Raw genomic sequence first — 16,803 nt, forward strand, 5'->3', positions numbered from 1 at the left:
AATTGCAGTCCATCCATTATTTGTCTCTGAATAGTAAACACTGTAGGTAGAACAAATATGCCTTTTTGTTCCGCTCATTTTCGCTTCGAAGCAGCAGCAGCACCGAAGGATCGGCAGAATTTATCGCTCTTTAAACTTTTGTACATGCGCGCGACGCTCGGTGTCATTATCGTCAGTTTCGAAGCATAAATAGCCGCGCGCGCGCGCATGGAATCGTCTTCTCTTTCGCGCGCGCACGTAAAAGTTTCGTATCGAAATTTTTCCAAGACTCGATGCTTTTATATAGACGCTCGCGCTCGTCTCTGTCCTTTTTCCGCGCGCAGCTCGTATTTATATATTACGGTATATATACTCGGGACGCGTGCAGATGGTATCGTTACAGATGCTGCCAACGCAATATCGTATAGATATACACGTTATAGACGCAGGGCGCGTATAAGAAACGGCAACTTTTAGCCAAGTCGGTATCGCCTGGAATTAAGTTGTTTTAAGCTTTTTTACGCCGTTAGTATGACTTCTTTCGGAAGTAACGAAGAGGCCGAGCGGAGCGGCTGGTCGCCATTTCTGCCCGTGGAACTTGGCTTATACGACTGCGGGAAAACTTTACGATTCAAGAGGACTTTGCTTACGTATATAACTACCAAGAGGGAGAAGCAGGCGATAGAGAAAGAGAGAGAGAGAGAGCTGCGAGGAAAAATTACGAGTACGCAGATGTATATACATGTATATGCAAGAGCTGCGTGTAATATCGATCATTTTCTCGCCGAGACTCTCGAGACGCGTTCGTTTTCATTATACAAAAGAAAAGAGACGATAATTTTATATCGAAAGAGAAAGTCGTCCCCTCGAGAAGCGCTAAATTCATTTGTCAAGTTTGATGGCCGCCGCCGTTGGCTCGGTGCAGGCTCGCACAGCTCTACGACACCACCGCTTCCTCCTCCTTCTTGGATCGCACTGAACTCCTGCGCCGATGAGTGATTTATGTACAAAAGCCACGTACCGCCTGTTAGATATCGTACCTTACTTTTCTTTTTTATACTTTACCGGCAAAAATTTGTTTATCGATCGCTCGAAGAATTTGGTCTATTCGCCGGCTATCCATATAGGTTCAGTTTCACTGGAAAAATTAGAAAAAAGTTCGGGTAATTCCAACTTTTGGCAAGTTTCATTCGAACATTTATTTAATGAATTTAATTTCATGCACAATGAGGCGGGGGCTAAAAAATATTGCACCAGGCACACAGACTATACATGTATAATTGGTGTGCCAATGAGCAAGAAGTTCAGTCACGGTGTCAGGAGCAGACGTGCGCGAGCTAGGCGAAAAAGGCTCATATATAACAGTGGAGCGAGGAGCTCACTACACGTACATAGTAGTAGGAGTTGTCGCACTCGCTCTGGATAAATTAACGCGCGCTGCCTAGGTGTCTGCAAGGGGATCTCTCTCTCTTCTCCTTTTCCGGAGCCTCTTGCTCACATGCGTTTCTGAATACATATACACTCGCGTGTAAACAAGAGAAGTGTTTATGCTTACATGTAAACTGCAGGCGAGGCCGAGCTCTCAGCATACGAAACTACTAATGAACACGTCTCGTCTCTCTCACTTCTCTCCTTCTCGAGTCTCTCAACTTTTCATCTCAAATTTCGACGCGAAAATTATTTGATTGCAAAAATTATATATAATATATGATCTGCGCGTCTATAGGGGCATGGCACACCGCGCGCAGATGGCCCTGCAAACGAAAGCTGTGCTGCACATGCAAAAAAAAAAATCGAGTACGTGCATATTTAGTCGCGCGTGCATATACATTTAGAGTTGTCGTTCGCGAGTTCGTGTACTTGATAATTCGAGCGTTGCGCGCGCCAGCCGTGCAAACAATTCTGCGTAATCCTCATTAAAAGCGCCATTGAGCTGAATTCACGCGGCTCGACGTTGACGTATATACGCCGTACCCTACGCACCCCCCCGTCGCGCAGCACTATTACAGATTCACGCATACATCCTGCATAGGCGATGATCGTCGAAGTTCCTATGCACCATTAAATGGTGTATTCGCTGGCTATATGGCTCGCATTGCCTGTATATATTATGGCCGATTTTCTGTGAGATCGAATGGCCTAAAATTTTCGTTATCTGAAACGTTGACACACTTCGTTTGTCATGCTAGAAATAATCCTGAATTTTTATGGAGTTTTTAGTCTCTTCTAAAGACTCTGTACGGATATCTAAACGTAGGTACTTCATAGTTTAAATCTTGAAAAAGAATCTCATTTTTCTACTTTTCCAATAGTTTAAAGTGAGTCATGATTCTGCTACGTAGAATAAAAACATTTATTGTTTTTTTCTATACAGATACGAGGCTATTATTTATAAAAAAAAAAGATATCTAGCGATGATTGTTTTCTCGTTGCGAACTTGACGCGTTTTCTTGCGTTTAAGACTTGTGATATATTTAATTACTAAGACGCATCAACCCATTATAAGTTTATGGACTAAGAATCTTAGAAAATCCACCAAGGAAAGTAATAGGACTCGTTGAAACGAGCACATTTATAACATACAAAAAAAAAGTACAGACGCATGAGTACGCGATCGTGCAATATAAATTGCTCCGATCATTCCGTAATGGAAAAAATGACAAATGATACGGTGCCATTTTTGCGCCGTGTCCTTGGAGCTAGGTTTCGTGCACGTTCTTATAAGGGCTCAGAAAATAGCAGAGACAAATCACGAGACAATAGGCTTGCTATCTCGCAGTAAAGCTGGACTCATGTTGCGACGCTCGTGAATACACTCGAACAACACAAAGATATGCTCGTTGTTCTTTGCTTCGTAACACAGATATTTTTACGGTTGACGCTAGTCAAACTTTGCTTTCACATGGACCGTAAGTGTTATTTTTTCGAAAAAGATACATTTATCTAGGTTTTCGTTGAATTTTCGAGCTCGAGCTGACTCGATTCTAGCTCACTCGAAATCAATTGTCGATAGACATACGAGCCTATTGAAAATCAAGAATATACGCTCTAATCCCATCAAAATGGATATGTACTCGCACAGTAACATTTGGAAGCTGTTGTCATAGGGCATTCGAATCGGGCTATATACGCAGCTCGCGCGCGCGCAAGCTCCATGTATGGAAGCGCTATATAACTACGGCAATGGCAACAGCCGTGGCTGCGCGCCGCAGCTCGCATGCGTGAGCTTCTTCTTTCGCGCGTGCACGAATATTGTCCCCCGAACCGAGCGAATTTATGGAATGTTTAATATTGCTCGAACGCACTGCAGTACAATGTCGCCGCCGCTGCCACTGCTGCTGCTGCTATAGCGGGCAATATAACGCGCGGCGCACGTGGTTTGCGCTTCGGCCTCTCGTCGCGCGCACCGCCACCACCGTATATATAGTTAAATTACGCCAAAATATAGTACATATAAGCCGGAGACTGAACTACGTCGCTTAACTCGGTTCAGCATTTCGTCGTATAATGTTCTCTAAATTTGATTTTCAACCTGTCGCAGCGATGCAAAAGCGAGCAAAGTTTCGAATAAATTTAGCCTCGTGCAGTCGGTTTTTGAGCTTGCACGAAAATCGCGAAAGCTTGCTGATTAACGTCGCACGGCTACTTTCCTATTAACCGCACATACATAATTGCGAGCGGATGGATTAGATCCAAGGGATGACGGCCGCCGCCAAGTTGGATGCGATTATACAAGTAAACGTGCGTCGAGAGCAGCGCGTCTCGAGTGAGTCGTCGATACGAATCCAGAGATGAGCATCGATCAGCCGAAGGGAGAGGCCAGGCAGAGAAAAAGCTCTTGAGGTGGTTCGGTATCGATGTTTCAGCTTCTGCCTAAGCCAATTAGAAAGTGCTCGCAAACACAATTAAGTAAACTGCCACACCACTACTTTCGTACTTGGGGTTCTCTCGCTGCAGCAGCAGCAGCTATACTACGCATCGCCTTCGTCGAGCTTTGATCACGCGTTGCTATGGCTTTGGTATTATGCTCTTATACAGAAAAGCTTTGCAATAGCAATTAAACGTCAGTCGCTCGCGTTTATTGGGCCAATTCGTCACTGCTATAGTGCCAAACAAGTCGAGATAAAGATTCGCCTGGAAAATCTAGGCTTTACCAAAAAGCCAAATGTATACTAGACAAACGTTACTGTATATCAATGGAAATGTTATCATCAAGACTTATAAAGTTGAGTAAGTGATTATATACTTTCAACGGATATGGTTTTTTGCCATCTCAACAGTCAGGAATCGTGTGGGATTTAAGTCGTGCAAAATATAACCGTGTTCCACCTGAAAACATCGTCAGTGGTAATCTGCTGCATATACATTGTGTAGGAGCATAAGCGCAAGAGGTGTGGGGTGCGACAAGCAAATTTCTCGCCAAGCTCAACGACCGTTAAACTGTCTCATAATCGGGGCCGTAAAAATTTTCCCCAGCGCGCGACTCTCAACCCTCTTTTCACTCTGATTAACTCGACGCGATATACATTGCAAACTCGCAGTAAACGAAGATTTTTGCGACGCACAAAATTAAGGGATATGCGCACATTCCATGATTAAAAAGAGATAAAACGCGCCGACGAAAAAAAAGATGAAAAAAAAAGATGCAAAGAGAGGAGGAGCGTAAAAAAATATAATTGAATCGGACCCTTTTGCGCAGACTGGCTTGAGACAGGCATTCGATCATTGTGTGTACGCAAGGCAAACGAATTTCGCGGATTAGCAGAACATTGTACGAAAATTTGGAAAAGATTATTCGAGGCGTAATTCCAGTCGTTCGAGTATACTTCGCAGGATTATGAAAATTGTTTGCCGACAAAAGAAATATAAGGGTTAAATGAATACGGACTTTGTTGATTCTCGCGAAGCTCGACGCGCTCAGTGCAATCAGGTGCTAGGTAAACGTGGCAGACTCGCAGGCGTCAAATTTTCCACGGAAGCTTCGCAAAAAATCGATCAAGTTCATCTCGAAACCTGGCTTGCTTGTTCGCTCACGCAGAAGCATTACAAAGAACCAGTCAGCAGCAGGCACCCACACACATACACACACGGCGGGCATACGTGGTAGAAGAGAGAGAAAGAGAGAGACAGAGAGAGGCATTTGAAAAGCTCGCGAACGTAGTACGAATACTGCGGGAGTTGCACGACGGACGACTGAATTCGCGCTTGCGTGTCTGATTCTCTCTTTATACATGCGCGTACAAGCGCATCGACGTGAAAAGCTGCCGCTGCTGCTGCTGTAGTTCTGTTGCTACGTGGCGTTGGCTTTTTTTTTTTATTTTTTTAGTGAATCGACAAGAGGAGGTATCTTCGCAGGCGCGCGCCCGTGTATACACACACGCACCGCAGTCAAAAACAAAAGAGAGAAAGACGGAGTGCGCGGCAGAAAGAGAAAAATGGAGATGAAATGTCATGTTTACGAATGTTTTATCATCGTGCACGAAAATGCGCAGAATACATGCAAAGGAACGAGATAATTTTTTCAGTTAAAGCAGTCGAAAAAAAAAGTACGAGGCACAAAATAATTCACGGCTGTACAAGAGTTCGGGGGTTGGGCGGGAGCTCGAGCGAGCACCGCAAATACAGCAAAGAGTTTTTCGCGCCAACTTTAATCATTTGCGCGCGAACGACGCGCTGTTTTCTCTCCCGTACACTGCCGCAGCTATACTGCCGAATAATTAAGACCGATTAATATTCTCGACTCGTTTCGTTGCGAAGCAGCAGCAGCAGCAAAAGGTTCTCTGCGCGTGCACGCGTCAACCTGAAGCGTGAATTTGTCCCGCGATCCCCAACTATAATACGACGTTCTTCGCCCGGTGCGGAGGAGGAGCGGAAAAATCGATCTCGTGCCGGTGTCAACGGTAATTGCGATACCACGACAGCCACCATGAGCCATGCCAATTTTAACAAATGAACTTAGCGCGGCTTGAATAACTTGCCGCGCCGATCTTCGATTCATTTTAATTTTTTTCAACTTGAAAGCCCTGCACGGCACGATAGGCACGAAAAGTAAAAAGAATATCGCAGTTTGTAAGTCATTTAAACACCCCATTATAATCTAAACGAGCTCAACAAATCACTTTCCCCTCTTGCTTGCCACATTCGCGTTGAATAATACTCCCATAGAATGTATCTACGCGTATTGGTCTCTACAGACCCTCTTCTCGTGTATTATATACAAAGCGGGGCTGAAGTAGCGAAAAATCGCCTCCATTAAAAATTGTTTGTCTCGTACACAGTTCCTATATAATAGCGACGATGAGGACGACTCGACTGCGACGACTGTACGCTGTAGCGCGGCGCAACACGCCAATTTCCCCGGGGGCCCGCCACGTTACGTACCTATACAGTCACAACACACAGTGCATAGGCGTTTTATACGTCCAAGAGCAATGTACAGACGACACGATTAAGCGTCGACGCTTGGCTAAATGCAAACAACATGTAAAGTCTTCGTTTGACGCTCGAAACTTCGTTTGTCTCCGCATTTGGCGTCGGACTATTTAACAATTTATCGATAAGTCATCTTTTCAAGTTTTATTCTAATCAGATTTGTTTTTGAATCATGATTTATGGATTAATTTTCTTGAAATTTTCATTATCCGAGTAGAATAATTCGATACGAACTTCAATAGATATTGTATGCATACAAAGCCAAAGTATACAATATCTCGCCTCAACTCAGATAAGAATATGATAAAGCGACGCATCGATTACCATTATTCTTTTTATTCATCTTTATCCAATGCGACAGGACATGGTGTCGTCTCGTTCTTGACAAACACGTATCATTTATATTTACTCGATGCACACGCACAACATTCACTGAGATGACTGATATAATGTAGATCCTTTACATTTTTTTGTTCAACGTGTATCTATTGAATTCGCTGTAGAGATATGTACATGAAAGTTAGGAAAATATTTCTATATATTTTCAGTGACAGTCGGATGGACCGCGTTGAAGAATTTTGTTTAAAATACGAAACAATATGGTGTGGTATTTAGTGTAGAACAAAGAAAATAAATATGAAAAATATTTTTCAATAAAACAAAGATTTTTCAGTTTTTACTTTTTCATCGTATCCAAATAACATTCAAATCGATTTGATTTTTGTTTTGCAAGCGACATTCATAAACGTCAGCATTTACTTAAATAAAATTCTGTCAATTTATTCAAATTATTTATAGGCGTACTGCACTGCAGCTACAGAAAATCCTCTATAAACCCGTTGGATAGAGCCGATGCACGCATGGAAGTATAAAGCAAGTTCTGAGAGTTATCGCGATTCTTCCAGACTAAAATTGAAAGCTGGCTCATGCTTACAAATTGCGAGTAGATGGATTTTTCGAGCTTCCTCGGGCCGAAAAGCGCAGCAGCGGCAGCAACGATATATCGTAATAAAAAATTGCTTTGTTGGCACTTTGGCGAGTTGTCTGCTGCACACGCGGCGTGTACGCTATCGTCTCGCGTTTCGCAATACGTCGTTGAGTCTCGAATGCCGTACTCCGGTGCTGCTGCTGCCGGGCTTGTTCCGGTAACGAGCTGCAATAGTAATAAAGCGTTTCATGACTTCCACGGAGCAGCGAGTGCACATTTCGTCGTAATACGCGCAAACGCGCGTCCTAGATCGAATTACTGTTGCAGTCGCTGCTGCCCGATACTTTTGTCATTTTCTATATATCGGAAGCAGCGAGCGAACGTTTGATGAGAAATGCTTTTATTTTGCACCGATAGCGGCCCATAGCTGTAATGTACTCTGCGATATACACTGTGTGCGCGTGTTTATTTGTTTTTTCTGCATTAAATTTACGAGCGATACTTTATACTTGGAGCGACGTCGTGTAACCTTGGAGAGCTTTGGCGGGTGTTGTACACCGACTGCGCGCAACGTAGAGCATAATTTTTTAAGGTCGTTGAAGTATATTGGAGCGCATTTAAAGTGGATGAAATATGAAAGGTACTTTCTGTGATAAAACTCCGGGCATGTGTACGTGTGTATATACGAGGGAAAAAATTGTACGCTTGGGAAACGACTCTGTTGACAGTTTTAGCCATTACAATGCTACGGAATTATAAAACTGAGTAAAAAAAAATTTCGTCTAGTATCAAGTGACGTCGCTCCAAGTATAAATTAACTTACAAAAAGGTCGCGAGATTCGGTCGAGAATCGAGCAAAGATTATAGTCGGAAATACTAATTCGAATTCGAAGCCTGCAATCGAACTCGTAAATTTTCCAACTATTCAAAAGATATCAAAAGACGCTTTTTGCCAGGCATAGACCAGCCTTTCCTCATCAATCGCACATTACATAAATTAAAAGGGATTCGAGGACTCTTTTATAACTCGCGCAGCTAACTCATAATCCATATCGGAACTGCCTGCTGGACTGAAGGGGAAAACTTCGGAAAAGAGAGTTTGCAATAATCGAAAAACTTTGATAAATGACCCGATCGACAATTGCCTTCTGATCGAAATTTTGACACCTCAGTTAAGTCAACAGAACAATTTCCGTTGTTGCTGCGCATTTTACTAGAGTATGATTTAGAGTCTTCATTCATTTATTTATTTAATAAAGTAAATCCACAAAGAGCCAAAAAGTTTTTCATCAAATAAAACCAATAAGGTTTACAATACGTATACAGAAGGGCAAAGTTCGTCAGAGATGGGCAATTGATGCCGAGACTTTCTTTTCCTCTCACTGCTTCGAACAAATCGGCAATGGAGAAAAGGAACATTTTTTGAGAGAGACAGAGAGAGAGAAAGAGATGGAGAAAAAGAAGTGGGTGTGCGCCACGAATGTATAGAGATTCTTGCTGAGAAATGGCGCTCGTTACGGCGACGAGCCCGGTGAATAGCATTCGAAGCGAGAGATATCTCCGAGTCTCCTTATTTTTGCGACAAGTGCAAAAAAAGAAAGTAAAAGAAGTAAGAAAGAGGGTCCTTTAATTGCAGAGGTTTTCAGTCACTATTGAACTGATTCCGTTTCATAGACTACTCGGTCTCATGTTTTTTTTCTACTTTTTTTTTAGTACTTTTTTTCGAAGACGGCGTAGACACTCTTGATTAAATTAACTACTGCACCAGCAACGAATGCGGTATGCTGAGTTTCTACTGGCTCTAATTGAATCAATTTTTATGCTACATCTTGAACGATCGACCATAAAGCTTCATACCTGAAACTTGTGGCACAACAATTTCAACAAATTTAAAAAAGTTTCATGAGAGTAAAAATACTCTACTAAAATTCATTTCAAATCTATCTTTGAACTTTGTTTTCTACTTTGCTTCTAAAATATATACAGCTTTAATTATAAATACGCAGTGAGCTTTCTTGTCTGCAGTCAAGTATTTTTTCATAAATTTATCGTTGGGCTTTAAACTAAAAAGGTTTTTTAAACATAAAAAAAAATTATCTTTTAAAAATTTTAAAAATAAAAAACTTAAGACAATTGTGTTAAAAACGATCTTGCTTTTCATGTCTACAAATATAGCCTCGGGAAAAATTTCTCAAAGTACTGTACACAATGCAAGTACACAAAGAGTCGCTTGGCTTTGCGACACCGAGCAGCTCGGACATGCTTCATACTGATTTTGGGTCTATTAAAATAATGAAGCACAATTTTCATTATTTACCATAATTTCAAACTGCTTAATGCTTGTGCAGTATTAAATGTTGTAAGAAAATTTTAATTTGCAAATGATTAATATCAATTTAAGAAAAATAAGAGAAGAAAAATGGTGAAAATATATTACGAGGAAATTTCTACACACGCGTGTCTTTTAAAGAAAATTGGGCAGACATGAAAAGAAAAGATGTATAAGATCTTTTGAAATTCAAGCATTCTTGCGAATCCACTCGAAAAAGTTAAATGAGATCAAGACATACATGGATTTGAATGAATAAAATTATTCAATCATAATAAAGATGCCTAAAGATGTAGTAAAAATTACTGCTTGAATACAAGTCTTTTACACCTTAAAGTCAAGCGAAATTTCAATAAAGATTCTCCTCAGCTGATAAAGTGCTGCAGCGTACACTCGGTTTCTCAAAATTCCTTTTCAAAAGAAATCTAGTCTTGCCTATACACCCCCTTGCTTGACAATATTTTCAGTCGCGAGGCAAAAAGCTTGTAGCAGACTCGAGTACCATATAATACTCGCTCTCACTCCGTTACACGCGTACCCCAGTGTAGGGTGTACATATGAAAAAAAAGGAAAGATTCTATTCATAGAGAAACGCGTGAAATGCGAGCCACAGATAGGAGCTATCTGATAACTCTTTTATCCCTCTTGAAGGGAGAGTGAATCCTAAGCCTTGAAAACGTATATGGATGTCGCTCTTTTTCTGGAAGAAAGACATGGGAAATGAATATATATACAGCATGTATTCTTTAGCATACACCATGCGCGTATACGTAGCATGAGGGAATAGGAGAAAAGAGAAGAAAAGATCGGAAGTAAAATGTGTAGAGCGTATAATGCGCGAGATGAATTTCGATATCGTTTGAATCCTCTGCAACGATGCGATGCATGACTAACAAGGCTCTCATTAATTTTTTGCCCACATTTTAATGATACCGAATCACGAGATGCAGCCTAAAAAATAAAGTCAAGCGAAAAAGGTAAAGCTGCAGCAGAATTCGAGTGGTTGGCGAGCAGCGGCGGGGCTCAATCTACAAAGTTTGGTACAGCTAAAAAACTGATTAAAACGAGCAGTGTGTATATATAAGCAAGAAGAAGGGAAGAGGACAAGACGTTCCTTTGTCCAATCTCGCGGCTCTGCAACTTCTTGAAATTTTCATGCGCCCAAGATGTGATAATTAATCTCCCCGGAACGTGGAGCCGAGGTGTAGAAACTTGGAATTTACTTCATCTAATATTCAATTTAGCCTCCTCTCGCGGCAGTCGTACGCAGAGGAAGAAGAAAAACGGTGCGTTCAATTATGCAATGTACCCAGAAGAGAGATATAGAATGAAGAGAGAGAGGCGATGGGTGGGAAGGGGGAAGGCGGGAAATCTCAAGTGTGTGTATTCTAGCGAGCGAGGTGGATGGAGGTGGCTAACCGAATTGCCACTTGCTCGTCTCCTGCGGTCTCGCTATGAGACACAGCGAGAGACTAGTTTTCGAGAAATGTCATGTCATCGTCCTTGTCGTCGTCGTCTCGTAATTCTATAGATAGACGGATGGATCTCCGTATGGGCGTACATGCAGATGAGCATAATTCCAGCAAGGTCAAGGCTCTCGCCTCATTGTCTGCGTTGTACACATCCATTGATGGTGCACATAAATTTAATATTCAATAAAAGTATAATTCCATGAAAGGGATTCAATAGAAATGGATTGATTCTGCCACTATTGGTTCAACATTGAGATAGAATTATGTACAGGGGTGAATGTACTTGAACAAGTTGAATAGTAATGTAATAGCAAACTCATAAATAGTATTTTTCTGATGACGCTGGAAAATATTTCGCGTCTCGCGTCAACAGAAAAATAAGTTTGCGTATAACTTTTAAGCAGTGGAGCGAAATCTCATTTCGTTTGGGGCGCGCGAAACGTCACACATCGCGTTGCGGGATTCGCGCCGCTAAAGCAAAGCTGTGCACTGCTGTATATGTAATATACAGAAAAAAGTAAAATACTCGAAGGAATTTTGCGCGCAGAACGAAAGCTGTGCCGCAGCAGCGCAAGCATGCGTGCGCGTAAAGTTACATACATACGTGTATAAAGTGCAAGCGTTTATTATATACATATAAAACACACAGCAGCTGCATCGGACAAAAATGCGGTAGCCGTAAATCATATAATGCCCGCGCGCGCGCCGAGAAAACAGAAGCCTGCAGCGCGCGTTATATATAATACGTAGCTGAGATCAAAAAGGTAAAACGCTCTCCCCCGCGCGCTCTCTTATTATTCAAAAGGAGCAACCGCACAAGAAGTTCTCGTGGGTTAAAACACTGCGTTCTATACGTGGCGTTCTATGCGTATAAGTATTCTCGCAAGGCGGCGTCGGCAGTGGCAACAGCAGCAGCAGCAGCGACGGCGACGGCAACCCTTTAACCACTTCAATCTCCTTCGCCCTCTTATCGTTACAAACAAGCAGCTCGAGGGGACGTGCGTCGTTGCTCTCTTGCACACAGTTTACCATTATATACATATACTTACTTGTATGTAAAATATACATGGTATATATAGTATATTGCATGTATAGAGAAAAGCTTTTCCACGCGCATCGAGATAGTTCAGTTCGGGTGTGCACCGAGCTTTGTATATTAATGTCGCTTGTTTACAAGACGTAATCCGCCAGTCTGTCGTTATAAACCAAGTCAAAGTGTCACCGTTTCATGTGTCTCGAGAGCGACTAGCTAAAGCGTGATATTGCAATTTAATTCGGCGGCCTATAAAAAGTTGCAGTTCGTTATGCTTTGACGAAAAATTTACAACTATATACGCGTGCGCGGATTACTGCATCCTGTGAATTGTCCTCCTTTCGTTAAAATAATTGCGCAAGTAAACATGTGTGTAACAGTGCGCACAAATGTAAATGCGGCGAAACTACTGCAGCAACAACACTGCGTGTACTTCCAATTACGATAGCATGATATTTTTTACTCTCGCGCCACGATCGCTATCCCGCAGCGAGCGAGACGCGGCGCTGCTCGATAAAAATAACGAATTTGCCCTGGGTCCTTCGGGCGCTCGTGGCGCACGATTCGCCGTAATATACTACATCGCGCGCCACGACAGACTGGCCAGTGGGTGTGCATGCGTATATAGGTAGAGGTAGAGGTAGGTACGTGCGGTTTAAGGTGTAAGAGACGCTGAACTCGAGACTCGTGAGTTATTGCGCTCTTGAACACCAGCGAGCCACCCACATTATTTATCCTCCTGCGTCACTCTATATATAATACGATGTACAGCACCCGAGTCTGCGCTTCATTTTCCTTTCTCTCTCTCTCTCTCCCTCTCACTCTGCTTGCCGCACTCGCCGATGTTTATTTTTAATCTGTCATTTTTTATTTCGGTCTTCTTTTTTTTTCTTCACCCAAGAAACGACGTTTTTTTTTTTAATTCACAGGCTACTCGAGCGAGACTTTTTTTTTCAATAAACGAACGAATCTGCATTCGGAAAGATAAACCGGTAAAAGTAAGTCGAAATAAAGTTCACCGGCTTACGGTGAAAGAAATCTCGCGAATCATCGTAAATATGAATAACTCTAGCGTTAAAAGCAGTTTTTAATTTACTCGAGCCTCGTTCGAAAATTTCAAACACAAAGGGTGCTGCAGTTTGTAAGAAGCTTATTCATGCAACAACTCGCGTCGTCCGATTGAAAATGAATTTAAACGTTCTCTTTATCACTTGGGCGCGCGCGCAAGCTGCCATTGAATTATCGCGACGCCGAAAGCTCGCACACTCACATAAAAGCTCTGCGCTAGCTGGCAGCTTACACGTGTAAGAAGAGTCCCCTCCCCTAGTAGTAGCTAATCCAGAAAGGCATTAAGTCATCGAGCGCGTAAAAAGCAGTTAATTCGTCTTTCGTCGTCGGGGCGCGCGTTATCCTGAAACTTCTTCCAAGCTGTCCGTCTCGGGCGGCAATAGTGTAGGTAGAGCAGTGTATACCCTCCTGCAGCGGCGGCGGCGGTGGCGGCAGCAGCAGTTCCTAATTACCTTAAAGCAAGCTCGCTTGCCTCGAGCGCTTAATTAATACTATTCCTCGAGCTTACAAGCCAAAGGCTGAGAGAGAGAGAGAGAGAGAGAGAGCTTTCGGTGAATAGTGTCGAGACATGATGATTGTTGCCACGATCGAAAGTCTTACACCCCTGGCGTGTTTTATCCGCAGTTGATGTGTGCGGTAACGTATATAATGCTTGATTCACTTTAAAATCACTATATAGGTATCTGTCTCTTAAAAACCTAGAATACATTTGTAAGATTGCAAGATATTTTTCGTATGGACTTGAACTCGGTGCAAGAACAAAATCACAACGAATAGAAATTTTAATTACGAGCAGAGATGTAGCTGCTGTAACATTACGGTTACAGTGGGTAAAAAATGATATTCTCATTATACAAACTCTCGGAATTCGTAGGGATTAAGTTGCTTATGAACTAGTCAAATTTAACACTCGGATTTACTTTTCAATTATCGAAAAAATTACATTTACGCGCATGACCGGCCGAGTAAAAACTTTTTCGTCCATTGCTCGAGCCTCGAAAAAGGAGTGAAACGCGAGCGCTGCTGCTTTCGCATTATATACTTGAGGTCTCCGCTTCCGGCGTTAATTAAATCGGCTAAACGAAAAAATCGGGTTCATATAGCTGCACTTCGATACGATAATGAACATGATAATTGATACGAAATAAAAAGAATGATATTCTCTATATCTGAAACTCGGAGCAGCAGACACCGGTGCACGAATACGAGAATCCAGGGGCGCTGCAGTGAGAATCTCAGCCAAACGAGAGAAATGAACATTCTGCTACATTGCATTCCATACTTTTCTGAGGCGCGTCGGCTGCGCGCGAGACACGACGCTGCAGTATCATATAGGTGATGCTGTGCAGCATCAGTAGCTTTACGAGAGTAAACGCGCACAAGGGGTGCAAAACTCGCGCATAGACATACATTGTAGATGAGTGCGAGGGAGCGGCAGGAGAGGAGGATGAGGAGGAGGAAAACGCGATCTCGTAGTAGCGATAGAGCTCAATCGAGGCGTGAAGCTTCCTCTCTCGCGCGAATTTCAATGTACCCTCGGTGCGCGTCGAAAATCGAAGACGCACTACTCCCAGCAGAGCTCCCTCGAGGAAAAAGGGGAGAGAAAACTCGCTCTGTGGGGTAACATCTGTTTCTGGATATATATACACTGCGCAGCGCGGGCGCGCGCACACACGTACACCAGCGAACTTGAAGCATCGCGTAGCAACACTAGCAGCAGATGTAAGCCTGTGATCGCGTATAAGGGTTATTATTATAGGGGACCGCGCATAAGGGCTGTTGCCAGTGGTTATATGCGCAGCCAAACGTTTAAACTCAACGAGAGGCTGTAATAAACCTTCTGATTTTCGGTTTCAGCACGAGCACACGCCTCCGTATGGTCTGAGTGCGTGCTATCGATGCTCGAATTTCGTGACGCAGACGCGGCGACCTTTGTGCGCATCGCGTGCTGCACCTTTCCAACTGATACTAATTGTTTTCCGTTATTAAATTGGTAAAAGTCATATGTGCCCTTTCATTCTTATTTTTTGTGCTTGATTTTCGGTAATTAATTTAATTAACTAGGTATTCGTATCTCGGTAAAAGTTTTGATTGAATTTTTATGCGATTCCCAAACGTTTATAGGATAATTATGAAATGCAATGAAGCAGCAATCACAGAATATAAGTACTCGCGTTGAAACTCATTGAACATTTTCAAATAACTCGAGCTGATCGTACCCTGGATACTTACAAACTGAATCAAATTTAAATACTCTTTCGGCTCTTTGTAAAGTTTTACAAATATTTCGGCATTCAAATGTCGTTTATCATTCAGTTGTTACAACGCTCATTGATAAGCATTACTTGAAACTTATTCGTGAAAATTGTATTATTTCTCGTTCGTCATGCGAAATGAAGTAGCTTTAATATTGCATACCACTCGTTTCGGGATCGAGTATTTAAAAGCTGTACCCAAGCATCGTTCAGGGAGCTCTATGTACCGATCGTAAAAGCTGCTCGGGCTTCACGGTCCAACGCCGACGTAAGAGCTTTTTCCAAACTTGCCAGGCTTGTTTTACATATTATTACGATGATTCGATGGCGCGACATAAAACTTAGCACTGATTTATCTCAAAGTGCTGGTAATAAAACACTGAAAGACGCGACGCGTGCGAACCCAGGTACATAGACTGTATGCCATCTCGAGCGAGAGAGAGAGAGAGAGAGAGAGAGAGAGCTCCGTGAGATCGACATGCAGAGCACGAGCTCTTTAAGTGAGTCTCTGACAGGCTCGCGAAAATATCGGGATAACGAGATAAAGTTTCTCCCTCTCCTCCTTTCTGCTACAAGCGCGGCACATGCCAAGAGAATAACGTCTATCCCCGAAAAGAGGACGGGAATGTTCTCTGTCTTTCGAGCCACTTAACATTGATATTCCAAGGGAGTATTCGCTTTAATGCTCGCTTTTTGTCTCGTATATAGTCTCGCGCGCGCAGTCGCGTATTCGCGTGGAGGCGATTTCCACCCTACTAAAATAAATGGGTCGAGATGCTACGCTATACTTCTACTACTTACTTTTCTCTCTCTCTCTCTGTTTTTTTTGTTTCGCCTTGCCAGTTCCTAGCTCGCTCTATATTCTTCTCCGCCTGCCTCAAAATAGATGTGTGTGTGCTTTTTCTACTCTGCAGAACTTTTCGCGCCGCTGCTTGTCATGGAATGTTTGTAGATTTGGAAGCGAAAGGTTACAAAGTCTTTTGGAGAGCGTTTACGCAAGTATTTTATTTTCCACCTCCCCCTGACCCCGTGCGCTCTGGCGCGAACTCAAAGTGAAAACTACTATTTATCAAATTACTCGGCTAGTGCTGCTGCTGCATACATTACTTCTGGGCGCAGTGATTCCGTGTATAGCGCTACCGAAATGGTGCAGCTTACTGCGACAATACGCAAACTACCCCCTGCGCAAATTGATACTTTAACGCGTATATTGGAATAAGAGAAACGAGTTCCCATAAATGCGACACACATTTCAGACTCAGAAAAAATAATATCTTTTCTCGTTTAATATTTTTGAGGTGAGTATA

The 16,803-nt window shown here is 42.6% G+C and overlaps 1 protein-coding gene across 1 annotated transcript in view; it reads left to right on the plus strand.

The window, feature by feature from the left end:
* LOC106653300 overlaps positions 1 to 16,803 on the plus strand; it is an 86,500-nt gene that overhangs the window by 38,238 nt on the left and 31,459 nt on the right. The gene's annotated exons all lie outside the window — the stretch shown is intronic.

The sequence above is a fragment of the Trichogramma pretiosum genome, unplaced genomic scaffold (genome assembly GCF_000599845.2).
Source record: "Trichogramma pretiosum strain Unisexual culture from Peru unplaced genomic scaffold, Tpre_2.0 scaffold93, whole genome shotgun sequence".
NCBI lineage: Eukaryota > Metazoa > Arthropoda > Insecta > Hymenoptera > Trichogrammatidae > Trichogramma > Trichogramma pretiosum.